Raw genomic sequence first — 18,799 nt, 5'->3', positions numbered from 1 at the left:
CTTGAGCTTAGGTTTTCAGTTTATTGCCTTTCTTTAACATGAAATTGCGGGCCATTTGGTTTCGCTTTTTAAAAAATTCGAGGCATTAACCAATTTCAGATTTTCCTGTATCACGGCTACTACAATGATCTGTTGTTTAACTTGAAATGGTTTGCCACAGCAGCTTCTGAAGTCTCCTGTGCTCTTAGGAACCATGTCACTACTGACTGGTAGGACACGATATTAATCTCCTTTCCTTCCAGGTGCACATTTGATGGTGTTTTCTTTTTTTCTCTGAGTTCATGAGGTTGTAGAGAGGGGTGTTCTCTTGTACTTACTCAGTTTTGCCTCAGTCATTCTGTTCTCATTGTGTGTTGGAGAAGGACAATCTGATGAAGGCAGGATAAATCAGATCCTGATTAGTGGGGAGTTCCCCAAATACTTTTTAATAGCTGGGTTAGGCTGCTGGAAATTGTTCTGAAGAGAAAACAGCTGTTCACTGCTTCTACTGAGAGGACATCAAACATGCCTAAAGTGCTGGAGGACTGATCATTGACATGATTAGCCAACGATCAGGCATGTGGCAGCCTTCACTCCCGTGACAGGCATTTGGCCCTGCTCTGCAGCACATTCTACTAAGGTCCAGGGCTGTAGTGGCAAACAAGGTAGGTGCATTTCCTTCCCTCGAGGCATGTCAAGGAGAAACAGATGCTCATACACACAGTAAAGGTAAGAAAATTAGCAAGTGTGCCAAGTGCTACGAAGAAAAAGAAGATTGTTCACCCACTGTTAGTTGTGTATCTTGAATGAATGGATGGTTGAATAGAACTACAAATAGCAGCCAGTGTTGTTGCCATGTATATAGTATCAGAAACAGTACTGGTCTTACGTTGTTTAATTTCTGTTAAAAGGTTGATAATTCTGCTAGTAGTATATCTTGATCTGAATTTACAATGGTAGAGTGTGCTGCTAGTGCCGTTGCCACGGCTGCTGTCGGCCAGGCCGCTTCTTTAGCCCTCCGTTTCCTAGGGTCCATCACTGCTTCTAGACCTTGCTGTGGGCTTAGATCTTGCTGGAAAAGTGATGAATTTTCGTTGGCAGATGTGCTACCTGACCAGTACCCTGCCAGACCCTCTGCTGTGAGCAGCACTAAACCTGGCCGACCTCCTCAAGGCTGGCCAGGTTCCAACCTTTGGCATACAAAGGTGCTCCACCTTCTGTGCCATCTGGACTCCCACCAAGTGCAACACCCTCCACTGTGCCTTCTGGACCAGCACCAACAGGAAAGTGTCCCTCTGTGTCTCCCACTGGACCACTTCCAGGACCCACAGCACACTTTCCTCCTCCTAGATCATCATGCCCCACACCTGGTGGTCCTTATCCAGCTCCACCTGTGCCAGGTCCTGGCCCCAGGTCCTGGCCCCACAGGGCATGTCCTACATCAAATATGCCCTTTCCAGAGCTTCCACGACCATAATGGTGCACCCACTGATCCAGCCGCAGCTGGTCTGTTAGGTCCATGGGGATCCATGTCTTCTGGACCTTAGGCACCAGGAATGGGAGGGCAGCATCCTACCCCTCATATGCCACATCCATCTCCAGGGCCATATCCTGCACCTCCTCCTCCCCAAGCACCAGCAGCAGCACCACCCATTCCATGGGGCACTGTTCCACCAGGAGCCTGGGGACCACCAGCACCATACCCTGCGCCTGCAGGATCCTATCCCACACCAGGCCTCTGTCCCAGACCCAATAATCCTTTTCAAGTGCCTTTGGGACCTTCTGGTGCTCCAGCAGGGTCTGGTGGTCCCCATTCTTACCTTCGATGAAGAGATGACGCTTTGCTTTTTGAAGTGCGTACATAGGCACATAAATGCATACATGAAAATTGCTGGTTTCACTGTTACAGGGCATCCATGAACAACTCTTGCATGTCTCAGAAGATAATCTGCCTCTTGTGCTTGGATTATAATATACCAAATACAATCAGATAAAAATGTAAATCATTAAAATGTGATTTTCAGTTTTTATGGAAAGTTAAAATAAGTGTATCGAATATCTGATATAATTTAAAACAAATTTTGGATTTGTTCACATTATGTAACTACACACTTAAAAATCTAAGATGGTGTGGATTATTGGTAGAATCTGCAACTTCATTGGCAAATTATTTCAGATATTTTTTATAATCCCTTGTTCCCTAAATAAACACACTTTGAAAATAAAAAGATAAAAGTAAATTTATAATGGTAGAATACAGTCTGCCTACAAGTAGATACACAGTACAAAAGTACAGGCCACTGTCTTTCCATACAATTGAGTTCAGGTGCATATTGGACCCTTGAAAAGTGGGTCCTTCAAATTGAGATGTGGGGTCAGTATAAAATACACAGCGGGTTTTGAAGATGTACAAAGAAAATATAAATATCTCAGTTTTGTATATCAGTGAATTTATACTATTTGTGCTATAGTGGGGTAAATAAAATGTTTAAATTGTTTTTCTCAGCTTTTTTTTTTTTTTTACTTTTTTTTTTGGCCAAAAGATTTAAAATTGCACTCGAGGCTCACATTATCTTTCTTCTGGACAGCACTGGTGTAAAGAGAGGGTGAGTCAGAAACAGTTGAAAACAAGCTGTACTCTCAGGGGTTACTATTGTGGCGTACCCAGAAAATGTTCATAGATGCTTCCTTATATTTTAAAAATTTGAATACATCATTGTGATCATGTCTGACAACATAGAAAATTAATTTTTAGTGAAACAAGTTTCCCTTCCTAAGTACCAAGGAAGCTTCAAATGTATGCTATTCATGGAAAAATACATTGTGGCTTAACGGTGGAAGCAAATTCCCACGTGGTGTTTGTATCTTTTTGGTTGGTGCTTCAGTCATTCATGTTCTATACAATTTAAATAATTTGCTTTTTCAAAGGAAAAAAACACAACTTGAAACTGTATTTATACTTTTTCACAATGATTAGCTTTAAAAAGCAGATCTGGCATTTGCTTTGCCTAGAATACAGCAACTATTGTTTTTATCTGATATAAAAACCTCCGGTGATAGCCTCCAGGTGTTTTTCAAAACATTCGTCACAGGCTGTGCTAACCTAGGTTTTATCTTTTTATCTTGGTATTTACCCATAAAACTCCTCTGGCCTAGACCAGACTGCTTACCTTTGCTGTAATTCCCATCAGTTACCAACTTTGAAGGCACCTCACTAATCATTTGGCATAAATAGATGATTTAAATGGTTTCAACTCTCAAAGCACTTAGGTTTTTTTCCAGGAGATACAAAACAAAGTGTTAAGTCAAGGATCAGTTTGAAAGGCATGAACCAAGTGTAGACACAGTCAAAAACTGCCACTTTTTCAGGTGGAGGCAAAGGGTGATGTTAGAGTGTTTTCACCCATGAAGCTGGATAAGCAGCATTTTCACCCATGGAGAAGGGACGGAGGTGGAGGAGCGCCCAGCAGGGGCCTAGAAATACCCAGCACAGAAAACTGTCACAGACCTACCTTCTACATAAAGAGTGTGTAGCCCACTCCAGACTGAAGTGGGCTAAATGTGCTTGCTTTGTAATCATAATTGTTTTTTATGGCTTTTTAAAAGTTGTAGCACTCTATATTGTTGTTTGAAACTGTTTACCTGTTTTACCTACTGATCACATACTGATCAAGGGAAGTATGTCTTGACCAATAAGTTTTCTGAGAGCTGGGATTGTGCCTTAACCGTCTCTCACTGCTGAGCAGTGAAAGCATCAGCAGCTGCTTTTAACTGATGAAATGAAAAGCACAGCTTTGAATGATACCACTTTGCCTCTGATGCAATAATAACCTTTTCACATGTTGCTTCAATTAATGTCTTAAGTGCTTTGCCTACAGACGATGCCAGTTTTCAAGTACCGTAGTTTTCGGACTGTAAGATGCACTCCCCCTCAAATTGGGGGATGGAGGAAGGGAGTGCGTCTTACAGTCCAAAGGTAGCTTACCTGGCTCGCTGGGGGGCGGAGGGCAGTGCTGGAGCAGGGTCACAGGTTATTAAATATTTTACCAGTTTTTTGCTTCAAAATTTTTTTCCTATTTTCCTCTAAAACCTAGGTGCATCTTATAGTTCTAAAAATACAGATTTTGTATCCCATCAGTGTGTCAGTGATAACTTAGAACTAACTTCCAAATGGTTGAAATTGAGTCTCACTTGCTTTATACAACGCAGTCACCACAAGGATCATCTTTGGATATTTTTCATCCACAAAGAAGACCTGTTGTGTTGCAAAATTAATATGTATTCATTTTGTTTAAGTTTGAAATGCTAAAATGTCCCCACTCTCCTGACATGCACACACCCATGTAACATTCTACATCTTAGAAATAAGTACTGTTGTCAGTTTCATGTATACTTCTAGCGTTTAGTTTTCAAAAAGACTTTAAGGTATTTTAAAATATAAATGCAGTCAAACTACTCAGTCTTTGGGCATACTTTTATCTGATACAGATTACTTTCTATGTGAATATGTAAAAATATTCTGATTTCTAATGGCAGAATTTTGGTGTGTAATTTGTTCCTTTCTTAATGGTGAATATTTGGGTTCATAGTTTCTCTCTTACTAAACACACACGTTGAACATACACATATAGACATCCTTATTTGATAAAAGTCCCAGAAGTAGACTGTGTGAAAGGGAATAATTTTACTTTTTGAGAAAATTCCTCAAAAAACTAAAACTTCCGTTTGACCCAGCAATTCCACTACTGGGATTATATCCTAAGAACCCTGAAACACCAATCCAAAAGAACCCGTGCACCCCAGTGTTCAGAGCAGTTCACAATTTACAATAGCCAAGTGCTGGAAGCAACCTAAGTGCCCATCAGCAAATGAGTGGATAAAAAAACTGGTACATGTAGCCGTGGCTGGTGTAGCTCAGTGGATTGAGCGCAGGTCTGTGAAGCAAAGGGTCACGGTTCGATTCCCAGTCAGGGCACATGCCTGGGTTGCAGGCCAGGTCCCCAATTAGGGACACATGAAAGGCAACCACACATTGATGTTTCTCCCACTCTTTCTCCTTCCCATCCTCTCTCTCTAAAAAAACTGGTACATTTACACAATAGAATTCAATGCAGCAGAGAGAAAGAAGGAGCTCCTACCTTTGCAATAGCATGGATGGAACTGGACAGCATTATTCTAAGTGAAAGCTAGGCAATGACAGACAAATACCATATGGTCTCACCTTTAAGTGGAACCTAATCAACAAAACAAGCAAGCAAAATATAACCATAGACATTGAAATTAAGAACAATCTGACAGGTGTCAGAGGGGAGGTGGGAGGGGATAATGAAGGATAATGGGGGCAAGGATTTTCAGGAACAACTAGGAGACATATGGACAAAACCAAGGGTGGTGGGTAGAAGCAGGGGAGGGAGATGGGATAGCTGGGGTGGGTTGGGGGAGTGGTGGGGAGTAAATGCAGACAACTGTACTTGGACAACAATAAAATTTTAAAAAAATTTTTTTTAAAGATTTACTTTTTGATATGGGTGATCAGATTGTTCTCCAGGACATTTGTACCAGTTTACAATCCCATCAGCAAGGTATGGCTAGCAGTGTTGCTAACGTGGAAATTATGGGTCATTTTAATTTTTGACCATCTGATAGGGGAAAATATGATGTGCAATTTATATTGATTTAGTTTTTAGTGAGTTTGAACTAGTGTATTGTCTATACATTTGTTAAGGATTTCTCTTAATTTCCTGTGGTGTTTTTCCATTTATTTCTTTTTTATTTTTTTAAAACACTTCTTTTTTTAATTTATCTTTAGAGGGGAAGGGAAGGAGAGAAGGAGAGAAATATCAATGTATGGTTGCCTCTCGTGGGTCCCCTGCTGGGAACTGGCTTGCAACCCAGGCATGTGCCCTGACTGGGAATCGAACCGTGATCGTGTGGTTCACAGGCCCGCGCTCAACCCACTTAGCTACACTAGCCAGGGCTTATTTCTCTCTCTCTTTTTTAAAGAGCCCACTATGTATTTGGGATGATGATTTTTTTTCTCTATATGTTCAAATAATTTTGGTAATTTGTCACTTATGTTTTAGCTTTCTCATTTGCTGTTCAGCTATTATTTTCATGTAATCTGTGATCCCTTCTGTATGAGTTTTATCTCAGACATTGTGTTTCTTATAAAGACTACTATCCCAAGATCAAAAGATATTCATATTTTCTTGCAGTACTTTTATCATTTTACTTTTAAAATTTTAATCCATTTGGAGTAGGTATATAGTTTAATGTAGGAATTTATTTTGTCCTCAAGTTGATGTTCATGTGTCTCCAAACAACCAACTGAAGCCGTATTTTCCCTACAGACTGGAAGACCTGTCTTCACTTACACTACGCCGCACGCACTGTAAATAGTCCCATTTGTGTTGTGATGTGCTTGTGCACTCTGGTGTGGGGCCCCACTGCGTGTTACTCCAGTGTGGTAGGCAGAATTCCCACATGGCCCCTCCCATGTCCCACCTTCCTTATACCTGAAGGTGATCAACTTTACCTCCATAATATTTTTATATTATAATTACATGGCACATTTGGCTTTAAGAAAGAAATTATTTGGGTGGCCCAAACCTTAATCACATGAGCCCTACGATGTATTTGGTAATTTTTTAAATTTTATTTTTCAATTAGAGTTGGCATTCAATATTATTTTATATTAGTTTCAGGTGTACAGCATAATGGTTAGCCAATCATATACTTTACAAAGTGATTCCCTCCCTCCTTGATAATTCACGTGCCCATCTGGCACAACACACAATTTCTATGATATTATTGACTATTCCCTATGCTGTACTTGACAGACATGAGCCCTTTTAGATCAGAGTTTTCTCCATCCACTGGCAGAAGAGAAATTTGCAGCATGAGAAGCAGGTTCCTGGAGGGAGAGTCCCTGACTGAAGATGGATGAAGTGTCAAGAATCTGAGTTTGCTGTGGGCTAAACCCCGGCCAACAGCCAGTAGGAAAACTGCAACCTCAGTCTTAACATCCTCAAGGGCCTGAGAGCTCTGCCCGTGATCTTGGAAGCAGATTGCTCCTAGGCCGCACGCAGGTGGCAAACACAAGGCCTGTGGGCCAAATCCAGCCTTCCACCTTGTTTTATCTGGCTAGGCACATGGTTTCTATCCCGCAGCAGCACCGAGCTCACACTTACCTGCTAAAGAGTAGTTACATTCATACAGTCCTAAAATTACATTTGGCCCTTTGAAGGCAACCACGAAGTTGATGTGGCCCCCACTGAAAATGAGTTTGACACCCCTGCCCTATACCCTTTAGTTGGGAACTCAGCCAGCCAACACCTGGATATCAGTCTTGTAAAATCAGCAGAGAACCTACCCACGCCTGCCAGACCTTTGACTGACAGCTGTAAATTACTGAATGGATATCGTTTGAAGCTACTTCATTTTTGGTAACGTTAAATAAGCATAGAAAAATAAACAGCTTTATGGTAAGATTTGAGATCTGGTTGAAATACCCTTTATTATGCACTTTCAGAATTGTATTGGCTCACCTCTTACATATAGTCTTTGGATATACTTACAAATCACTTTCATCGTGCTAAAAAACATTTTGGAGATTTTGATAGAATTGCTCTTAATCGGGGTGTCAAACTCATTTTCAACAGGGGCCACATCAGCCTTGCAGTTGCCTTCAAAGGGCCAAATGTAATTTTAGGACTGGATAAATGTAACTACGCCTTAACAGTTAAGCAAGAGCTTGGCACTGCCACTGGGTAGAAACAAGGTGCCAGGCCAGATAAAACAAGGTGAAGGGCTGGATTCAGCCTGCGGGCCTTGTGTTTGCCACCTGCCCTCTAAGTTGAGGTATCACTGGGGGACAATTGAGTTCTGTATCATACCTCATTTCCCTAGCTGATAAACATGTTAGGTCTTCATTTATTCAACTCTATTACATCCTTCAGTAGCATTAACTTTTTCTCTAGTAAAACCCTTTTCTACATATTAAATTTATTTATAGGAGCTTCTGCTTTTGTTCCTGGGATTTTTAAAATGTGACATTACCTAACTAGTAATTGACCAGGTTTGTCAATTTTTGTTTTCTCTTAATTCCTACTCTTCACTACATACTATGGTTTGCTTTACTGTTTCTCCCCTTGGCTTAAGTTAAATTCTCCAATCCAGTTTAATTTCAAGCTTTCTCATTAATAGCATTGGACCCTAAAATCTTCATCTGAATTCTGTCTTGTATTTATCCTCAAGGATACTATAGTGTTCTCAATGTTTCTAATGTCTGGATATCTCTGAATTCTTTGAACCATAATTTATTTAAAAGAGCACTGTTAAAATTTCTAAGAGTTTTCACCGTTGTTATGATTGATAGCCATTGCTATCTTTTCATCGTTAGTTTCTAGCTCTTTCATGTATTGATATTTCAAAGGTATGTTCAGGTTTCTACTTTTGGAAGTTGAGATTTTCTTTGGGGCCCAGCACATTGTCAGTGTTAAAAAATATTCTTTGGGTACTTGGAAAGAAAATTTTTTTAAATATATAAATCACTGGTTTAATGTGTTTTAATATACTCCACTGTGAGAAGAAATGAACATTCCACTCAGTCTATCATTGCCTCTCCTTACTAAAAACAGTGGTGTTCAGATATTTGGTCTCGTTTTCTCTCTCAAATCTCGACTTTGCCAGCAGTAAATAACTTCATGGAATTGTTCTGTCTTCTAAGTACTTCAAGTAAATATTTAGTGCACTGGGTCCCCTTAAAGGTCAGTTGCCTCCCCTCAGACATTAGACAGATAAACCTGTTCACACTTATTCACATTAATTTGATAATTTGTCCTGAGTTCATTTTAAAAATGTGAATAAGGCAAAAGCTAGTTAAGTTTCAAAATTTGAGCAATTAAGAATAGAAGCTGAATCAGCAAACATGAATCTGCAACCAGGATTTCAATAGCAAATAAGCTGAGTGTAAATAGTTGTAGGTAATTAGTTCCACATTCATTTGGTATAATTAGGAAATGCTCTTGTAGTTTATTGACTCAGGGAAAGGACAGGACAAATGAACTACCTTGCCAATTCTTATTAAAAATTTGGAAATACAAGGTAACAGAACCATTAAAGAGAACCATATTTAGAATTTAAAATTAGAATGCATTAGTAAACGAGCCTGAAAGAAAAGAAATGTAAACACGAAGTGTCTAATACATGAAAGGAGTTCTTGTTAATTCTGCATCCCACCATATTTTGTTAGTCTAGTGGCTATCAGATTTGGTTGTTTGTAGGCCAGATCACCAGTTAAAGATTTTACAGGCATCAAAGAACATTGTGTGTAAGTGTGAATATTCACTGCCCTTCCCAGCACAGGGCCAGACCCACCTACAGCATTGTTTCAGGCTAAGTCAGGTGGGGGATGTGAGCAGCCAAGAGATTAAGAGACTTTTTACAGATAGAATGAGGACTCAGGCTATTATAAAACCAAGGGGTGAGGGTCTATCACCCCTTTTATTGTCCCCTAAATCCTTCCCTGATGGCCCCTTCATGACTGCACCTGTTTTAGGTATCCCTTCCTTGAGGAATCTTACTCATCATTAGCTAACTAGTCACCTGCCCAGGGCCAAACAGGGTGAAGTAAGGTGGACAGAAACTGTGCCCCTGCTGGGAGGATAAGCTTTGTCTCCTAAGTGGCTTATGGTCCCAACATCTTTGCAGTCAGCCTTAGCTGTTGGGAACCATCCTGCCTAGTTTCAGAAGCTGTAACCCCACCATAGCTAAGGCTGAGAGAGCATAAGCCACTAAGGAGATAAAGCTTATCTCTCTGGCAAGGGTGCTGCCTCTGCCCCTTCTACTTTGCCATGCCTGCCCCCCAATGCATGATTGGTTAGCCAATGATGGGTAAGATTCCTTAAGGGAGGGACAACCCAAGACAGGTACAATCATGGGGGCCCCCAGGGAAGGACTTGGGGGCTACAGCAAAAGGGGTGATGGACCCTCACCCCTCGGCTTCAACATAGCCTGAGTCCTCATTATGCCTTGAAGAAGTCTCCTAATCTCTTCACTACCTTAGTTTTCCTGCCTGACTTAAGCCTAAAACAATGACAGAGGGTGGTGCAGCCCTGTGCTGCAATGGGCAGGTTCCCCTGGGGCGATCAGGCCTAAGAAAGAATACATAAAATCCTGAGAAACCTGCTTTGTTAAAAATGCTCTCAATGAAATGATAAGGATCCAAGCAGGAAATGAGTTTGTTTCCCAAAGTTTTGTGGCCCTTTGGCTAATAGACCCTGACTCAAAATAAGCCCTAGTAGTTCTTTGTGTGTTACCTATTATTTGATCATTACTGCCTGATAATGATTAATGAGCTTTACCTGTATTCCTGTGCAAATTGAACCCAATAAAAGCCCATTGAGGAACAGGCTCAAGGCCCTTCTCCTTTGAGAGATTGGCCACCTCTCCTCCTCAAGCAGATCATGTCTTGGTAGACTTATTCTCATCCTTGGCGACCAGGGGCGGGAGGGGTGCCTGTGGGCAGAGCCCCGCCCCCCCCCAGCCGCAACTTAGCCATGAGTCGTTATAGCTACTGAAACCAGGCAGGGCGTTTCCCAACATTAATTTTAACGGTTTTACTTACCTCTTTGGGATATGCTACTTTGCCTGTAGAATAAGAACACTGAACTGGGAGCTAGAAGATCTAACAGTTCCGTTCAGTTATAAATCCTAAATGCCATTGATACTATGGCTTATTGTACATGGTATGTTACTTCTTGGAGTCTTATTCACTTGCATTTACTAAGAGCTGTAAAGAGTGAGACTTTTACTTGAAAGCTAACAAGTTAGTCTACCACAAATTCATGGAGGCTGGCATAAGACAGGAGACTCCTAGGTCAGAAACACAGGGCTTTTATTACTCAGGGTGCACCAAGCAGTGAATTTCTTTGTGTCAGTTCCCCTTGCCCTGCAGGTCCCAAAGGGGCAGAGCTAAGGGCCCAGGTAGATGCTGTAAATGAAACAAGCTTGCGTCACAGCCAAGAAGCCCTATGCTTAGGGAGAAGCAAACCTGCCCAACCTCTGCTCCAGAGGGAGACATTAACTTGATTACACTGGACAGTAAGCAAACCTGGTCTCTGCTATGAAGGGAGACACTATTTTCATTTTCCAAGGCTTCAGCTCTATGAACATCCTTGAAAAGTTAATCTGGAGCAAAAAGCTGTGAATTCTTTTTGTTCATGAGATATGTAGAAAGGCAAGACACTTGTGGAAAAGTATCTCCAGACATCACCTTAGTCCAACAGATAAGGTCAATTAACAGCCTCTAAATAATTTATTCATGTACTATGTCACTACATATAATACAATTTATGTAAATGTATATAATATATTCATATTATTGAATCCATATTTTACCTTTAGTATCAAACTATCCATTAATGCTTTTTATTGTGTGGATTTATTTTGAGGAAACATCAAGTTGCTTATTGTTTATATAGTTTTTCTTATTTTAAACTAATACATGGTCAAAGTGCCATCTGGGTGCATTATATGCACACATTTATACATATGAGGTCTCTGTGGAAAAAGTCCAGCCATTGTTAATATAACGAGAACAGTGTGCAACATCAATGAAAACTGGCAGCCAAGGAGAGTGGACTGGAATACACATGTGTAAACAATGTGACTTCACTGTGCTACTCAGTGGGGGCACTAGACACCAGTGAATGAGAATGTGTGCTGCGTGGCCATCACATTCAAAATGACTGAGTGACACACGACTCCACTCCAGGAAGACAAACAACCCAATTAAAAAGTGGTCAAAGGACTTGAACAGATACTTCTCCAAGGAGGACATACAGAGGGATCCAAAGACATATGAAAAGATGCTCAGCATCACTAGCCATCAGAGAGATACAAATTAACACCAAAATGAGATACCACTTCACACAGTGAGAATGGCCATCATAAATAAATCAACAAACAATAAATGCTGGCGAGGTTGTGGAGAAAAGGGAACCCTAGTGTACTGTTGGTGGGAATGCAGACTGATAAAGTCATTGTGGAAAACCACTTGGAATTTCCTCAGAAAACTAAAATGGAACTTCCTTTTGACCCAACAATTTCTCTGCTGGGACTATACCCTAAGAATCCTGAAACACCAATCCAAAAGAACCTATGCACCCCAATGTTCACAGCAGTACAATTTACAATAGCCAAGTGTTGCCCACCAGTAAATGAGTGGATCAAAAAACTATGGTGCATTTACACAATGGAATTCTATGCAGCAGAAAGGAAGAAGGAGCTCCTATCATTTGCAACAGCATGGATGGAACTGGAGAGCATTATGCTAAGTGAAATAAGCCAGGTGGTGAAAGACCATAAGATCTCACCATATGATCTTACCTTTAACAGGAACCTAAACAACAAAACAAACAAGCAAGCAAAATATAACCTGGAACATTGAAATTAAGAACAATCTGACAGTAACCAGAGGAGAGGTGGGAGGGGATAATGGGGGGAAGGGTTTTCAGGAATAATGATAAAGAACACATGGACAAAACCAAAAGGGGGTGGAAGCAGGGGAGGGAGGAAGCAATGGCCGGTTGTGGTGGAGTGGTGAGGGGTAAATTCAGATAACTGTACTTGAACAATAATAAAATAATAATAATAAATTACTGCATGAGTAGAGCAGCAGATTTTACATCAAATTTTGCATTAAACTTGAACATTCCCCCATGGAAACTATTTGGATGATTCAGAAGACCGCATCTATGGGCAACTGGTGGTTGGCAGCTTCATCACAACAAAGCCTGCTCATGCATCATGTTTCATGCAGAGTCTCTTGGGGAAACACCCAGTCACTAGTGATGATTTGATATCAAATCACCCAGGTGACTAATCCGCAGTTCAGCCCAGATTAGGTACCCTATGACTTCTGACCTTTTCCGCAAACTAAAATCACCTTGGAAAGGGGCGAGATTTCACACCATCAATGATATTCAGGAAAATAAGATGGGACAGCTTATTGCTATTGGGAGAACTGAATGAGGTCCCATGATGCCAGCTCTGAAGGGGACTGAAGCGTCATTGACCTATGTACAATGTTTCTTGTACCTTCTTCAGTAAATGTCTCTATTTTTCATGTCATGTGGCTGGATACCTTCTGGCAGACCCCTTATAGATATTTAGCATCTGAATCTACCAGCAAAGTGCAAGCTCAGGCTAATGCTAAATGAATCAGTCAAGCTGGGAACATATAGCTTTGAGAAGATGCGCGTTCTGTTTGGATAACCCAGAGGTAATACGCCTGTGTTATCACAAAGGGGTCACATGTGGTGGGAGGATTCAGTGAGGCATGTATGAATTCAGTAAGCTATAGTTCTGGAAGTTTGCATTTTACTGCATGAAATACAAGGCTCATCCATTTCCTCCCTTCAAAAATCATAAATTGAACAAAGAAATGGGAAGAAAGCCATTTATTTTTTAAGTCACTGGTGAGCTTCAGCCAGGCCTGGGGCAGCACAGTGTATTCCAGTCTCCCCATTCAATTCTTTGATTCGCCTTCAGTGCCCTGGAGGCTGTGGCTTGCGGTGCTGGCACCCTGTTTATTGCTCTGTGCAAGAAAAACAAATGAAAACATAAAGAGGACTGCCAAAGTGCCTTCATGGGTGTAGTCAGCAGATTAAAGGAAAGCCAAGAGCAGCATTGTTTTCATCCAGCCAAATGTTGGAGGCGCTGTGTGTTTTACCAATCCACATGTGGTGGGGAGGGAGAAGTATGTGTGCGCAGTGGGCTTTGGGTTCCTTTGTTAACTGTCTCTGTATTGCAGTTTGATTTATTTCAAAATATGGAAAACCTGTTCTGCCAACACATTTAAAAATAAATGGTGAAAAGTTCTCCTTGGTCTCCAAGATGTTCAAAATGAACCCTTCAGAGGCAGACTTGGGCTAGTCGTGACTAAGGCTCAAAGAACAGGGAGACTATGACCAGCTTTCCTTTTGGACATCTTTTTTATGTCTTGAAAGTAATTATGTAGTGAGATGAACTTCTAAAATGTGTGTTCTGTGCACGTATTTCTCTATTCTATTACCTTGAGAACAACACTTAACAATTTAAGGAGAAGAAAGGAGGTTGGAGTAATAATGATACTCCTCCACCTACATTTTAAAGTGGACTTATAATTTTTTCCAAATAGGGTTTACAGATGGAGACAACTCAGGTTGTAAAAAGTGACGGCTCTAATCTCCAGTGGAGATCAGTATGGTTCCACTAATCACAACTGAGGAGTTTTTAACCATTTTTCTTGGAAACATGTTTATAGGACCCATAAAATTGAAGCGCTTGCATCTAGTTTATCATGAAAATATGTTTTTTTAACTAAATTTTTATTTGCCATGGATTTTGGTTTCTGACTATGCAGGCCACTTGCCATGGTGTGTTGGTGTAGCAGGAGGCCCACACCCAGCCGTCTGGCGGCTCCATGATCTCCCTGGAGGCTGAATGTGACCATGCCCACACCTTTAAAGGACCATGGCGTTGTTATATTTAGACAGTTTCTGGTTCTCCATTGTCTTCTGAGCCATTCATTCCTGCAAACAATATGTAGTATGTGCCTACTATGTTCCAGACTCTTGATTTAGGCACAGGAAATTGTCAGCGAACAGAAGAGACAAAGCCGCTTCACCATGGAGGGTGCATTTCAGTGGCCGGAGACAGACAGAAGTGTAAGTACATGGGTAGTGTGTCAGAGGATGGTAAAGGCTTTGAGGAAAAATGTGGCAGAAGACATGTCAGTGTGGGGTTTATAGTTTTCAACGGGACCATGAATAAAGACCTCATTAGATGGTGAAGTTTGAGCAAATAACTACGGAGATGGATTCTAGAGGCAGAGAATTTTAGAGGCCCATGAAGGCCTAAAGGTGGAAGTGTTCCAAGTTTCATGTTGCTGGAAGATTTCCAAACCAAGGACACCTACACTGAAGTGAGTAGGTGGAAAAGGAGACGTGGCGAGTTCAGATCCAGTCACATCTGTGTATCTTTGCCATGATTTAAACTTGGCCAATAATCTAAAGAAACTCAAGGGATTAATGATGTTTTTTTAATAACTGTGTTACTATCAATTATATCAAGGATAACTAAAGACCTATTATTGGAAAATACTTTACCTGTTTTGGTTTAAAATTATGAAGAAAATATATTCATGGTTTTCAACTTGCACACAGTAGATCAAGTAGCATGACTCCTATTTAATAGATGAAGTCATAGGTTCCAGATGTCAGTTTTTGGTTATTTTATCTTCTGGTAATTTTAAATTATTGATTCAGGTATGTTTTCTTTATATGCTTCAACATATATGGTACTTAAATGTCTATAAAAAACACCTATTGCTATGAAACCACATGACTTAATAGCATAAGGAAATATGTAATTAAAAACCCTCATCACAAATAAACCATAAGAGAAATGTACTGTAGATGTAACTAGCAATGAAATGTCTTTCTTCTGTGTACACCATTTTTAACCCAATGAAGTTGGGCCCAGAGTCCCAGTAAGGGCAGCCTTTGTATCATATACTATGGTGTCCCATCCCTCAAGGATGGACTCAAACTGAAAGTGGTGTTCTCTTTCTGAAGAACTTGGGAGAGAAAAACAGGAACTGAATCAGCATATTATATGGCTTTTGGAGCTGTAAATTCATGAAGAGCAGAGATAATGTCAGCTAGATACTGGTGCAAGTGAAATTACAGACAAGCAAAAATTAGGACTCTGCAAAGAAGGCTATCTGTGAGAAGATGATAGATTGTATATCCCCAGAGGGTCAGACTTGGAGAGACTGGCTGCCAGCCAAGTTTCTACCTTATGTAAGGCCTGGCTGTATTTGCTGCTTTTGGCTTCCATGAGAGTATTCTTCTCTTTATGATAAACATCCTTTTAATTTGAATCTTTTTGAGGGGTTCTGTTTCTTACAGCCAAAAACCCCTTACTGTTGTTAGGGACTGGTTATTATAAGGGGTTGGCTTATGTTAATTAAATAAGCCTGCATTGTGGAAGCTGACCTTTAAAATATTGTTTAAGTATGACAGAAGTTATTCAGATTTCTGATAGCTGCCCATGACTGAAAGAGATTAGGCATCCCTCCTTTCCTTCCTCATTTGAATACAGTTGAGTTTAGTGACTGCTCTGCTGCATTTGGGCCTGTAAAGTTGTGTGTAGCATGTTCTTCTGTTCAAAGGAGATAGCCAGACTTGTAACTCCCTTTATTTAGATGGGAATGGTCTCATTTCTTCAGTAATTTGAAAACATCACTTTCCTTCTAACTACCTCCTTTTCCCTCACTTTATGGTAAGAGTGACCAAAGTATATAAAGAATGTTGATGAGATAAAAAGCTTTGTACTACATTTAATTTTTAAAACTTTAAAAATAGTTTATTAAAACCTTGCTATGTGCAGGTTGTATTATTAAGTACAAAAAGAGCTACAAGCGTCATTAACAGGTGGTATCCACATTGTTCCTTCCCTTATAGCAGAACTTTTGAACCAAAGAAAATCCTTCTGAAAGCTGTGGTCCATGTGCTGGATTGCATTACTATAATTCAAACTTTGTTCACTATGATGGCCAAATAATATGAATCATTAACATTTTTGTATGGTGGAGAACTGTCATTAGAAAGCTGATTATGTTGCCTTTCTGACAAAATGGGCAGGATTTGTAGGGTGAATCTGAAAGTCACTATAACATTATTTTTATGAAACATAAGGTTCTCAAAGAACCCAAGAAACTCTTCACTCAGTATCCAGATTTAGTTTACTCTTTTAAAAACCCAAACCCCCAAACAGATGAAACATGTATATGAGGATGGGAGTGGTGATTTGCAGCATTTCTGATCATCCATCAGTCAACTATTGGATAAGTAAATGGTATTTTAGAAATATTGTTTGTTTAATGAAGAGAAGTATAAATGAGCTATTTGGTAAGATGGAACAATGTTTACAGTAATATTTGTCATTTTTATTACAACATAGTAATAAAGTTTCTAACATTAAATTTCAGTCCTAAATTGTTGTTCAGATTGCAAATGTATGATATTATGAATGGGTAGGAGAAAAAATTTGACCTACATTTTTGCAATTATATTCTGTGTGTATTTTTGAATGAAAACTATATCTAATCCTAAAAGTTGATATGAATTTTTTTTAATTTTCAAGGTGTTATTATAATTAAAAGCAAAATCCAGGCTAGTGTGGTGAAAAGTATAGTGCTATATATAGAATATATTGATCTAGGTACAAAGTGAAGGTCATTTTAAGAAAGATAAAAATAATTAAGGGCCAGAGAGATTTATGCAAGATTAAGATACCTCAATAATAGTACTTAATTACAGTTAACTAGATGCCAAAGTAGTCACTAAAACAACTTGAACACATAAAAATTAAGGCTGAAGTAAAATTGATAATAATAGTATAAATTTGGATATAGACAAATGAAATAGGTAAAAACCTAATGAAAAGTCTAACTGGAATGATGATTATCTTCCAGAAGAAGTGATTTTATTCATGTAAACTGTGTTTTCATCATTTTTAAGATCTGAAATAAAGACATCACATCATTTTTCTTGAAGGTAACCAGGATGCAAGTCCTAATAGCTCAGGTTTTCTTTGGACAGAATGAGGCCAAAGAGAGAAAAGCAGGAAGGACGTGAGTGAAGCAATTAAAGATCCCTCTGCATGTGCATCTTCACTCCATCAGGGAGTGAAGATGCACATTCAGAGGGATCTTTATTTCTCATATTTGCCCTTGAAAGGATGCGTTTCACTAGTTTTGTTTTAATTTTTTTCTTCTGTAGAGGATTTAAAGAAACATCCTAATTTTACAATTCCCGGGGTACAGTAATAACTTCTTTCTCACCATTGTTATCTGTTAACTCCCCTCACTTCCTCATATCCTTCCATTTTGATACCCTCTTTTGTCATACCAACTTCTTTTCCATGCCTCCCCATTTCCCTTCACTTCTCTGGGCTTGAATCCTTTGTGTACTGGACATAATCGTTCCAGCAGCGGGTGACCCCTTGAAGTCCCCTCCTGTTACTAAATGTACAATGTAATTATTTCTTTCATAATAGCCTTCCCATTAATTTACTCCTCATAAATGCACTTAAATTATGAGAAACTTAAGTAACAAAAGAACCTTAAAAATCTATAAGCACATGGGAGGACTTCCAGTTTCCAGTTTTACATATAAGGAGCTTGGAAGTCACCATTCCATCTGAACAAAAAGTAAGAAGCTGAAGAGACTGAAAAATCAATGACTCTTCTTGCATCCATGTAGAGAGGATGTCACAGGAGAAACCACTCCCCCAAGATTGGAGAGAGACAGGCAAATACAGGGAGTCACCACTGTTGGAGCAGGGACAAGTGGCCCCCACTGCAGGAGCCAGAGCTGGAGGAGGAACCCCTGAGCTGTAATTGACAGATTGCTGGAGGCTGGGCACAGACGAGTCTAACAGTTCAGAACTCCAGGGGGACCCAGTCGGTGTGGGGAGTGGTGAGGCACAATATTGAGAGATTTACCTCCAGGAGCTTGACAGGTTCTCACAGTAAATCCTGGAGGGAAATCCCCTCGAGCTTTTGATGAAGGAAGGGAAAGATACTGCTTTTAAATGCTCCAGAACACTCTGTTCTTAACAAGGCCTATTCTCAGGGGAAGCTAGTTCACCATAGCCTATCTGGGATCTAGTCAAGAGTCTCACTGACTCAGGGGAAGAAAAATAACCAATGGCTATCAACTCTAGCCTGCCATGTGGGAGGATGGAAAAACCCAACTCTGGCCCACTC

General features: G+C 40.1%; 1 pseudogene; it reads left to right on the top strand.

The window, feature by feature from the left end:
* The first annotated feature begins 56 nt into the window (after window positions 1-56).
* LOC118993777 (MAPK-interacting and spindle-stabilizing protein-like) lies at window positions 57-3,923 on the top strand (annotated as a pseudogene).
* Window positions 3,924-18,799: the final 14,876 nt, after the last annotated feature.

This window comes from Sturnira hondurensis, unplaced genomic scaffold (genome assembly GCF_014824575.4).
Source record: "Sturnira hondurensis isolate 20B ecotype Veracruz unplaced genomic scaffold, ASM1482457v3 Scaffold0008897, whole genome shotgun sequence".
Classification (NCBI taxonomy): Eukaryota; Metazoa; Chordata; class Mammalia; order Chiroptera; family Phyllostomidae; genus Sturnira; species Sturnira hondurensis.
This window is presented reverse-complemented; position numbering and strand designations above follow the sequence as displayed.